General features: G+C 36.6%; 2 pseudogenes; both read right to left on the bottom strand.

Moving 5' to 3' along the window:
* Window positions 1-817: 817 nt before the first annotated feature.
* LOC149557466 (superoxide dismutase [Cu-Zn], chloroplastic pseudogene) lies at window positions 818-1,393 on the bottom strand (annotated as a pseudogene).
* Window positions 1,394-8,753: 7,360 nt separating this feature from the next.
* On the bottom strand, window positions 8,754-9,392 carry LOC149557465 (superoxide dismutase [Cu-Zn], chloroplastic pseudogene; annotated as a pseudogene).
* Window positions 9,393-9,679: the final 287 nt, after the last annotated feature.

The following is a 9,679-nucleotide window of genomic DNA, read 5'->3' as shown; positions in this document are numbered from 1 at the left end:
AGTTACTGGAATGTCTTAGATTTGACAAAGGAGGTGAATTTTCTTCACAATAATTTAATGAATACTATGATGAACATGGAATCAAGAGAAAATTAACAACACCTATAACACCACAACAAAAGGGAATTACAAAAAGAAGAAACATATCTGTTGTAGAATGTCCAAAAGAATTATTGAAACATAAAGAAGCATGGACCCTAGAGAATGACAAAAGAAAAAGAAGCAAGTCTTCATAGGGAAAAAGGGAAAAAGAAAAGGGGAACCCAATTTTTTCTCAACAAAATATAGGGAAAAGTATGCAGGCTATAACAACATCCATAACCTTATGCACACATATTTTCCCCTAATTCGTCAATCTTTACCAAGAACAAGGTTAGAAAAACCTAACCTTTAGATTTATAATTCATTGCATCAAAAAGAGATTATTTTGATCAAGTATGTTAGTCAAAATATAGTCTTTATCTTTATCAAAAACCTAAAGATCATAAAATAACCTTAAAATGTCTCATAGATTGACCATAAAATGTTTTTCTAATCATGTTGTCCAAGAACACAAGAAAACCAACAGATGCCAAAAAACTCAAATATCATCACCTTGATCAATGTGGATCACCAAATTAGAAAGAACACAATCCAAGAACATCCTTAGGCATCATGAATAATGAAAAAATAATCAAATCCACCCCATTTATTAGATTTTCTAACATTGGTTGCTAAACCTTCAAGAGTACACTATTAGCTACCTCTATGACAAAACAAATATGCCGTGTGGACCTCTAAATCACAAACCTCTACTCAGACTAAGCTCATGCCCACCTTTGCCCAGGTCATCCTCAAGTTCATGTACAACAAGTGCCCTACCAATAACTGCATTAGGTCCTTCCAATGGAATCTATGTATCAATGATTGTTGCCTCGGCCACTTCATCTGGACCAGCAACTATGTTTCCCAGGTCACCCGCATGCCGTATGCTATCCTCAGGAGCACCGTGTGTCAAACCATTTGGATTGAAATGTGCACCTGTTGAAATGCACCCATTCATAGTGTCACCATATTCGTGCAAATGAAAACCATGCTTTCCAGGAGTCAATCCTGTCACATGGGCCTTCACTGTTGTGGGACCTCCATCTTCTTGTACGAGACTTGCAACGCCCTCGACCTGACTGTTGCCCTTGAGCATGGCAACGGCCTTTTTGGTCGCGGCTACTATAGTGAGTGACTTGGCAAGTGGGGGAGCAAAAACAAACAAAGGTTTTTTGGCGATTCGAACCGGAGACCCCTTAATTGCAACATGAAATTGAGGAATATGAGAAGCGATATTCACATTTAGTGTTGCAGGAGTTGCAGCCATAATAGCCTGCGCCGCCATTGCTGCTACTAGAGCTTGTTGCTGTTGCCATTGCCTACCATGGATCAAACCCCAAATGCTTGCTATTCTCTCAATTGCAATCTAAAATCTACACCCAAATGCCCAATTCCAAATGGAAACATAACTGATACATAGTTTCCTTATTTGGCCCATGGAGTATCCCTCCATCCTATATTGGTATGCACTCATTTTATATGGAGTTTCCCTCCATTTGATCCTATCTGTTCCACTTTGATAGGATAATATTTTTTATGGAGTTTCCCTCCATGTTGTTCCATTTTTCTTCCTCAATAAAGAGGATGTTATTATTGGAGTTTCCCCTCCAAATTCAAATAATTTGATCCAATTTGAAGGCAATATGTTGTTATATCCTCATAATCCATTCTTTTGATTATCCTATCAAAAATCATGATAATTATAATTTGATCAGCATGTCTCTCCTCTATGTTATTTTCATATATTAATGTGATAATGATCTGCATACTTTATTGCCTAGATCGTGGGTCATGTAGGTGATGGAGTAATGACCCATTCACCTATAGTGGGATGACTCATTAGTGGACTGTCTATATCCACATGATTGATGCAATGTTGATGCACGTATCATTAGTTGGCCTTTTCTGTGGTCATTTGTGCATTAGTATAATATTCTTTTTATGAGAGCATTGATCAAGCTTTTTACTCAATTTGTCCTTGTTGACAATTTTTGAGCATATAATTTATCTTGATATCAGGTTATCTCCATTGTTTTCTGGTAACATGTTTTAATCATTTTTTCTCTATGAGAGTTTTATTCAAAAGGATTTCGAATTTGCATATATGATGGCATTCTACTTGTGGATATTTGTCTTGTTATTCTTTTTTTTCAGGTAATCCATCAAGGAACCTTCTCGAAGATGTGTCTATGCTTCCACTTGATCACATTCAAAGGACTCATGTGCTTCTCTTGGATCTTCAAATGTTCCATATGGCTTGAAGACAATCAAATTACTTCATATTGAAGATTAAGTTGCAGATTTTTGTAAAAATTATGGGTTTAATACCCCTTGATATAATTACCCCAAGTAAAGATTAAAGGGGGGTGTTAGAAGTTGTAATCTTTCCTTGGTGTATTTATAAACCAAGGTTAGAACTCCTTTCTTTATTATTATAATATATTAGGATATAAGCCAAGGTATCCTAATATATTTCTTTTTTGTTCTTTTTCCACTACATCTTATTTTGTCATCTAGTGGAATATGTGAGGATAAATATATATTGTAATTTCTAATTTTAGATTATTCCTCCTTAAGAGGAATCTCACACTTGGCATCACACACTTATGAATGGTGGCATTCATAGACATGGGAGTTACATTCTAACTCCTCTCTCTCATCTCTATTTAAGAGATGACCCTCTTCTCTCATTTAACAATGAGGTTTCTTCCTCTTCTCGATTATTGTATGAGCAGTGCTCTCTATCTCTCTCTCTCTCTCTCTCTCTCTCTCTCTCTCTCTCTCTCTCTCTCTCTCTCTCTCTCTCTTCTTAGGCTTTCCATGCCTCATTCATAATGTCACAAGGGGTTTTCTTTGTTTTTCCCTTTCCAAATATCTTGTCTCATGGTGTTGGAGCTTGAAGCTTTCTCTCTCCTATTTTTTGTAATATCTTTTCATGCATTTACTCACTTAGATTCTTTCCTGGTATTGCTTATTTACAAATTTCTTTTTCCATTTCTAACATGGTATCAGAGCAGTTTAATCTTTGTTTTGAGTGTTTGCATGAAGGTACGATTCGGAGGAGACTCTTGAGAGAGATTTCACTAATTTCTTCTTTAATCTTCTTAAGATGAAAGAAATTGAATTTTTTTTGAGTTTGGCTGGTTTACCGCCAAACCTGATTAACTTTTGTTTGCTCTAACTTGTGCAGGTTACTTCTTATTTTTTATTTTTTTTTCATCTAACCCCTTTTGGAAGGCTTGCCACCAAAAAAAAATTTTCCTATCTTGATATCAATGTTTGTTAAAAAATTGTGATTAATTTTAATTTTTTTTTTTTTTTTAAATTATCTTAAGGGCTATGGCTCTGCAAGCAATGGACATTGTGATCAACGTGATGCGTTGGATCAAATCCCTGCAAGATCTGCTCTATCCCAAATGTATTTTCTATTGAAATAAAAATGGTTTTAGAGCACACCCATTTGACTCCCTCATGCTTGGACTGCTACATTTTATATGTTTTTGCTCGTTAGCTCGGTTGCCTCTCCGATTGCGAAAATGGGGAGTTCTGTGAGCCCCTTTTGTTGATTATTTCTCTCAATTTTTCCTATTTTCTTGTGCTTGTCGATGAATCATGTCTGATGTGGGCAGAGAGGGATGTGTGTAGATCCATTGAACATATTGGTTATAGGCTACTCTATCATATGCAAATGCGGCTTCTTCTGCAGTGTCAAATGTGTCGAGTGCAAGCAATGGCAGAGGGACCACTCGTATCAGAGGTACATATGAACCAGTCATTTGGTGTTTTCTGTAATCGTCCTTGGATTTTCTGTTAGGTTTTATATGTAGGTCTGGTATTTTTCTGGGTTTTCTGGCTCTTTCTTTTGAAAAAAGGAAAGAAAAACCGCAGGTTTTTGGATCTTTTTCTAGGTCTCCGAATTTTTTTTTCTTCTGTTTGGATTTGAGTTTTCTGGTTCATTTTTCCTAATTTGGAACGTAGTGTTGTTGTGGATTGCAATCCCGGTAAATTTAGGTGTGAATTGTAGAACCTGTAAATCAGGTGTTGAAGGAAGGTTTCAGGTTTGTGAATTAGGGTTTGAAGAAGAATCTGAGTATGAAGAAAGAGTCCGTCCGAGGTTTGTTATTGTAGAATTCGAAGGAATCCTCCACGTGTGTTTTTGCTTGTTTCTGGATTGAATTCGGGCTACTTTTCTACGTTTGAAGGAAGACTCCAGGTGGGTTTTGGTTTATTTTTTGCTTGATTTGATTTTGCTTATTTTTTTGGGCATCCTGTACAAGGTTTGAAGTACTCTTAGAGAGAAATCATTTTGTTGTGGCCTTGAGTTTTTTTAAAGTCATATTGTCCAATTAAACCATTTCGCCCCGTATTAGGCTTTTTGGCTATGGATTTCTTATGCCTTAGACAGTATTTCTAAGGCTGTCACGTGAGTATATTAAAGTACAGATTGATCCGAGTTTCTCCTTTTTTTATTAAGTTTCTTTTACTTGTTGAAGTCTGGATTAGAACCCTATATTTTGGAGCTGTGAAAAGTTAGGGAAATTAGAAAATCGGGTAAATTGGCTTTGGACATTACTCTGTCCCATTTTATATTTCCAGAATAAGGTATTCCTTATTTCTTGTTGGGGCAACTATAATTTATAATACTGTATCTGAGAATTGGGCGGACACTTGAGTATTATTTGCCCATATTTATTGGGGCGTAAAGTTTCTTTCCCCATCTTTATTTGATTATACACTTATGGTATAAGATACCTTTCTACATCTGGGAAATTGCGCACCTTTCTACATGTGCCAAGCCATAGCCTTGTTTTATTCCGGATCATTATCACAGTCGTCTGGAATCCCGGACTGGAACATCTGTCATCACACCCAAATCATACTTTCATTCAAATTAATTTCCAGACATTATAGAATTTAAGTGGGTTGATGACTGAAAGATGACTGAACAATGCCACAAAAGAACTACTCCAACCATGAGTAGCCGCGAGAGGCACAATTGCAACAGACATTACCACTCTATTGGCATTACATAGTGACATTCCCATAGCTATCATGGCAACGACTTTAGCTCTCTCTAATGTGATAAAGTCCATGAATTTTGATGGCTGAGCGTTATCTGCAAGCGCATTTAGTGCAATACCGTCATCCTCAAATGCCATATTTGCGCTTGATACCGTCAGTTGCCTTGCATCAATCTTGCATGTCCTCCCTCAAGCCATTCCGCAGAGCTTTGCCGCAGCAAGCCACCTCTAGGAGAAAAAGATTCATTCTCCTTCCATTTCCTTCACTTGTTCGAGTACCACCGTAACCCCAAGATAAAACATGGAAATAATAAAGAAGATGATTACATTGCAAATCACATAAATGAATATAGCTTATCTTAGAGGTCGCTAAACTCCTCGCCAAGTAAAGAAACGAAGTCTGGTTCGACTTCTGCTTCCGATCCAAATTAATATACCCCGCTTCTGCAACGGCACGTTCAGCATTTGTTGCACGTAGAATTTTAAAGATTATTATCTTCCTAAGCATGTGTGGCAACAGGATTGCTAGATTTTTTTGAAATCTAGTGTCCTTGCTTTAGCGAAGGAAGGTCTCCAAACAATTTATAGTATGTTCCATCCAAATATTCTTGCACCAGGGTTATCGGGATACAAAACTACCGAAAACGTTTTGGCTTAGTAGCAGGTGCTTAGCAGCGGGAGCTTTAGGCTTGGGAGCCTTCTTCTTTGCCGCACTCTTCTTTTTTGCCATAAGCTTGTACGAGGCCTTGGAGGTCGTAAGCTTGCCAGATTTTGTCAGATTCTTCAATTGCACATTAAGCTGTTTCTTGAAATTTGCAGGCAGATCGGCTTTATATTTGTTGCCTAAAAATTTCGCAATTGCGTAAGGGCTGCAGCCGCCGCGCTCCTTGAGGACCGTAATTGCTTCCGTGATCATCTGCAAATAAGGAGGATGAGCGGCCAGAGGCTTGCTCTGACTCCTATAACCAGCCTCACGGACAACTTCTTTGCCGCTGCATTCACCACATCGAGCTCCTCGACCGTAAGGAACGTAAATAGGCACTTTTCTTATTATTATTATACGGCAGATGATGTTCATAAGAAAAGCATTTTTTTTCTGCCACTTCCTTCCATGCTGGGATTAATCTCGTCTGTCACGAATCTTTGCATGGGCTGTCAAAACCCTTTTTTTAGCATGCAAGATTCTTTTTTTCCTTTTTGAGCTCTGACAGAGGCATCTTTTGCTTTTCTCATTGCCTCTTGTCAACCTATTTTTGGCATGTAATCATTACAAGTGCAATATTCTATTTTAAATCTCTCTTACTCATTACAAGCTTTTATTCAAACTTTTTTTAGAAAAGTTTTTAACTCTTTTTAGTATATTCTTATCTGCCAGATCTGACCTCTATCATTAATTACTAAGTTCTTTTTTAGTTATATTTCAAAAAAAATCTTTTTGAATCACTTCCTTAAAAAAGTTTGAGAAAACTGGGGAGATCTTTTCTTGCCCCATGACTTTATGTTCTTATTACCTTGAGGTTATATTTTTGAACCAAGGTAAATATTGTGATTTTTTATAAATTGTGACTTTCCAAAATATTAAGTATGGAAAGGTGATTATTTTCTTTAACCAATCTATTTTCATATATTTATTTGAGTATATATGGGGGCCCACATATATGCCCAGATAAATATATAATTTATGACTATAATAATTTAGAAATTAATATATACCTTTGCAAAAGAAATTATGCCCATGTTTACCCTTAATGGAGTTTTATACTTGATATACATATTTTGCTTATTTTGATCATCCTTGGATCTCTGCATTTTGAAATTAAATTTAATTCATTTTGACTGGATTATGAGTAATCTTACACATTTGCCTTCATTTTGATATTTTGATGTGCCCATAGTTGCACTTTTATGCTTTTATAGCATCATTCTATACCCATGTTGGCACTTTATGGTTTTATACCATTGATATACATGATTTATATGATATTTTGAGTTGCATACGGAGCCAATTTTTTCAAGGATAACTATGTAGGTCCCCTTATAAATCCTTGTCTCCATTGTTGAACCATCTTGGTGTATGTCTCCATTGTTAATGGGGGCATCCCTCCATAACATGCATGACTCATGATCTAAGCAATAATGTATGCAGATCATTATCACATTAATATATGAAAATAAAGTAAAAAGGAGAGACATGCTGATCAAAGTAGAATTATCATGATTTGTTAAGATAATCAAAAGAATGGATTATGAGGATATAACAACATATTGCCTTCAAATTGGATCAAATCATCTGAATTTGGAGGGGAAAACTCCAATAATAACATCCTCTTCATTGAGGAACAAACATGGAACAACATGGAGGGAAACTCCATAAAAATATTATCCTATCAAAATAGATAGGATCAAATGGAGGGAAACTCCATATAAAATGAGTGCATACCAATATAGGATGGAGGGATACTCCATGGGCCAGATAAAGAAACTATGTATCAGTTATACTGAGGGGACCTACATAGTTAACCTTGAAAAAATATTAAGCTCCCTATGCAACTCAAAAAAAAAATCATATAAATCATGTATATTAATGGTATAAAACCATAAAGTGCCAACATGGGCATAGAATGATGCAATAAACGCATAATAGTGCAATTATGGGCACATCAAAATATCAAAATGAAGGCAAATGGGTAAGATTACTCATAATCCAATTAAGTAAAATTATTATAGTCATAAATTATATATTTATCTGTGCATATATGTGGGCCCCCATATATACTCAAATAAATATACGAAAATAGATTGGTTAAAGAAAATAATCACCTTTCCATACTTAATATTTTGGAAAGTCGCAATTTATAAAAAGTCATAATATTTACCTTGTTTCAAAAATATAACCTCAAAGTAATAAGAGCATAAAGTCATGGGGCAAGAAAAGATCTCCCCATTTTTCTCATACTATGCCTTCACGATGGAAAGTGATTCAAAAAGAATTTTTTTTTTTTTTTTGAAATAAAACATTAAGAAAGATATAACTAAAAAAAACTTAGTAATTAATGATAGAGGTCAGATCTGGCAAATAAGAATATACTAAAAGGAGTTTAAAAACTTTTCTAAAAAAAGTTTGAATAAAAGCTTGTAATGAGTAAGAGAGATTTAAAATAGAATATTGCATTTGTCTGACAATGAATGATTTCATGCCAAAAATAGGTTGACAAGAGGCAATGAGAAAAGAAAAAGAGGCCTCTGTCAAAGCTCAAAAAGGAAAAAAGAATCTTGCATGCTAAAAAAAGTTACTAGGAATAGTAGAGATATGTCATAGCATACTGACAAAAGGTGAGTGAGCAGCAATCAGTCTGATTCTGCTTTTAAAAATTCTCACCATAATTCTAACCATAACAAGCAATCATCTAAAACAAACCTGAAAATAAAAGACCAACAACTGCAGATTGAGGGAAAAAAAAATTATATGAGGCTATATCAGGAAAAGGCAGAGTACTTCCTGTGTGCATGTTGTTAACCCAAGCAGAGGCATCAGATCCCGACCCACAATCAGATCTGGTGGAAACCCCCTGATTCACAGGCGGATTATTGAGTGCCTCCACAAACCATTGCTGGTGGGTAGCAGCGGGAACAGCCTAGTTCATTCTTTTATTGTTTCCACAGCCTCAGTTTCATTTGATTTCCAGTACTCAGACTAAGCTCATGCCCACCTTTGCCCAAGTCATCCTCAAGTTCATGTACAACAAGTGCCCGACCAATAACTGCATTAGGTCCTTCCAATGGAATCTGTGTATCAACGATTGTTGCCTCGGCCACTTCATCTGGACCAGCAACTATGTTTCCCAGGTCACCCGCATGCTGTATGATATCCTTAAGAGCACCGTGTGTCAAACCATTTGGATTGAAATGTGCACTTGTTGAAATGCACCCATTCGTAGTGTCACCATATTCGTGCAAATGAAAACCATGCTTTCCAGGAGTCAATCCTGTCACACGAGCCTTCACTGTTGTGGGACCTCCATCTTCTTGTACGAGACTCACAACGCCCTCGACCTGACTGTTGCCCTTGAGCACGGCAATGGCCTTTTTGGTCGTGGCTACTACAATGAGCGACCTGGCAGGTGGGGGAGCAAAAACAAAGAAAGGTTTTTTGGCGATTCGAACCGGAGACCCCTTAATTGCAACGTGAAATTGAGGAATATGAGAAGCGATATTCACATTTAGTGTCGCGGGAGTTGCAGCCATAATAGCCTATGCCGCCATTGCTGCTACTAGAGCTTGTTGCTGTTGCCATTGCCTACCATGGATCAAACCCCAAATGCTTGCTATTCTCTCAATTGCAATCTAAAATCTACACCCAAATGCCCAACTCCAAATGGAAACATAACTGATACATAGTTTCCTTATTTGGCCCATGGAGTATCCCTCCATCCTATATTGGTATGCACTCATTTTATATGGAGTTTCCCTCCATTTGATCATATCTGTTCCACTTTGATAGGATAATATTTTTTATGGAGTTTCCCTCCATGTTGTTCCATTTTTCTTCCTCAATAAAGAGGATGTTATTATTG

This window comes from Cupressus sempervirens, chromosome 5, assembly GCF_028749045.1.
Source record: "Cupressus sempervirens isolate cs-2001-9-10 chromosome 5, ASM2874904v1, whole genome shotgun sequence".
NCBI classification, from domain to species: domain Eukaryota; kingdom Viridiplantae; phylum Streptophyta; class Pinopsida; order Cupressales; family Cupressaceae; genus Cupressus; species Cupressus sempervirens.
This window is presented reverse-complemented; position numbering and strand designations above follow the sequence as displayed.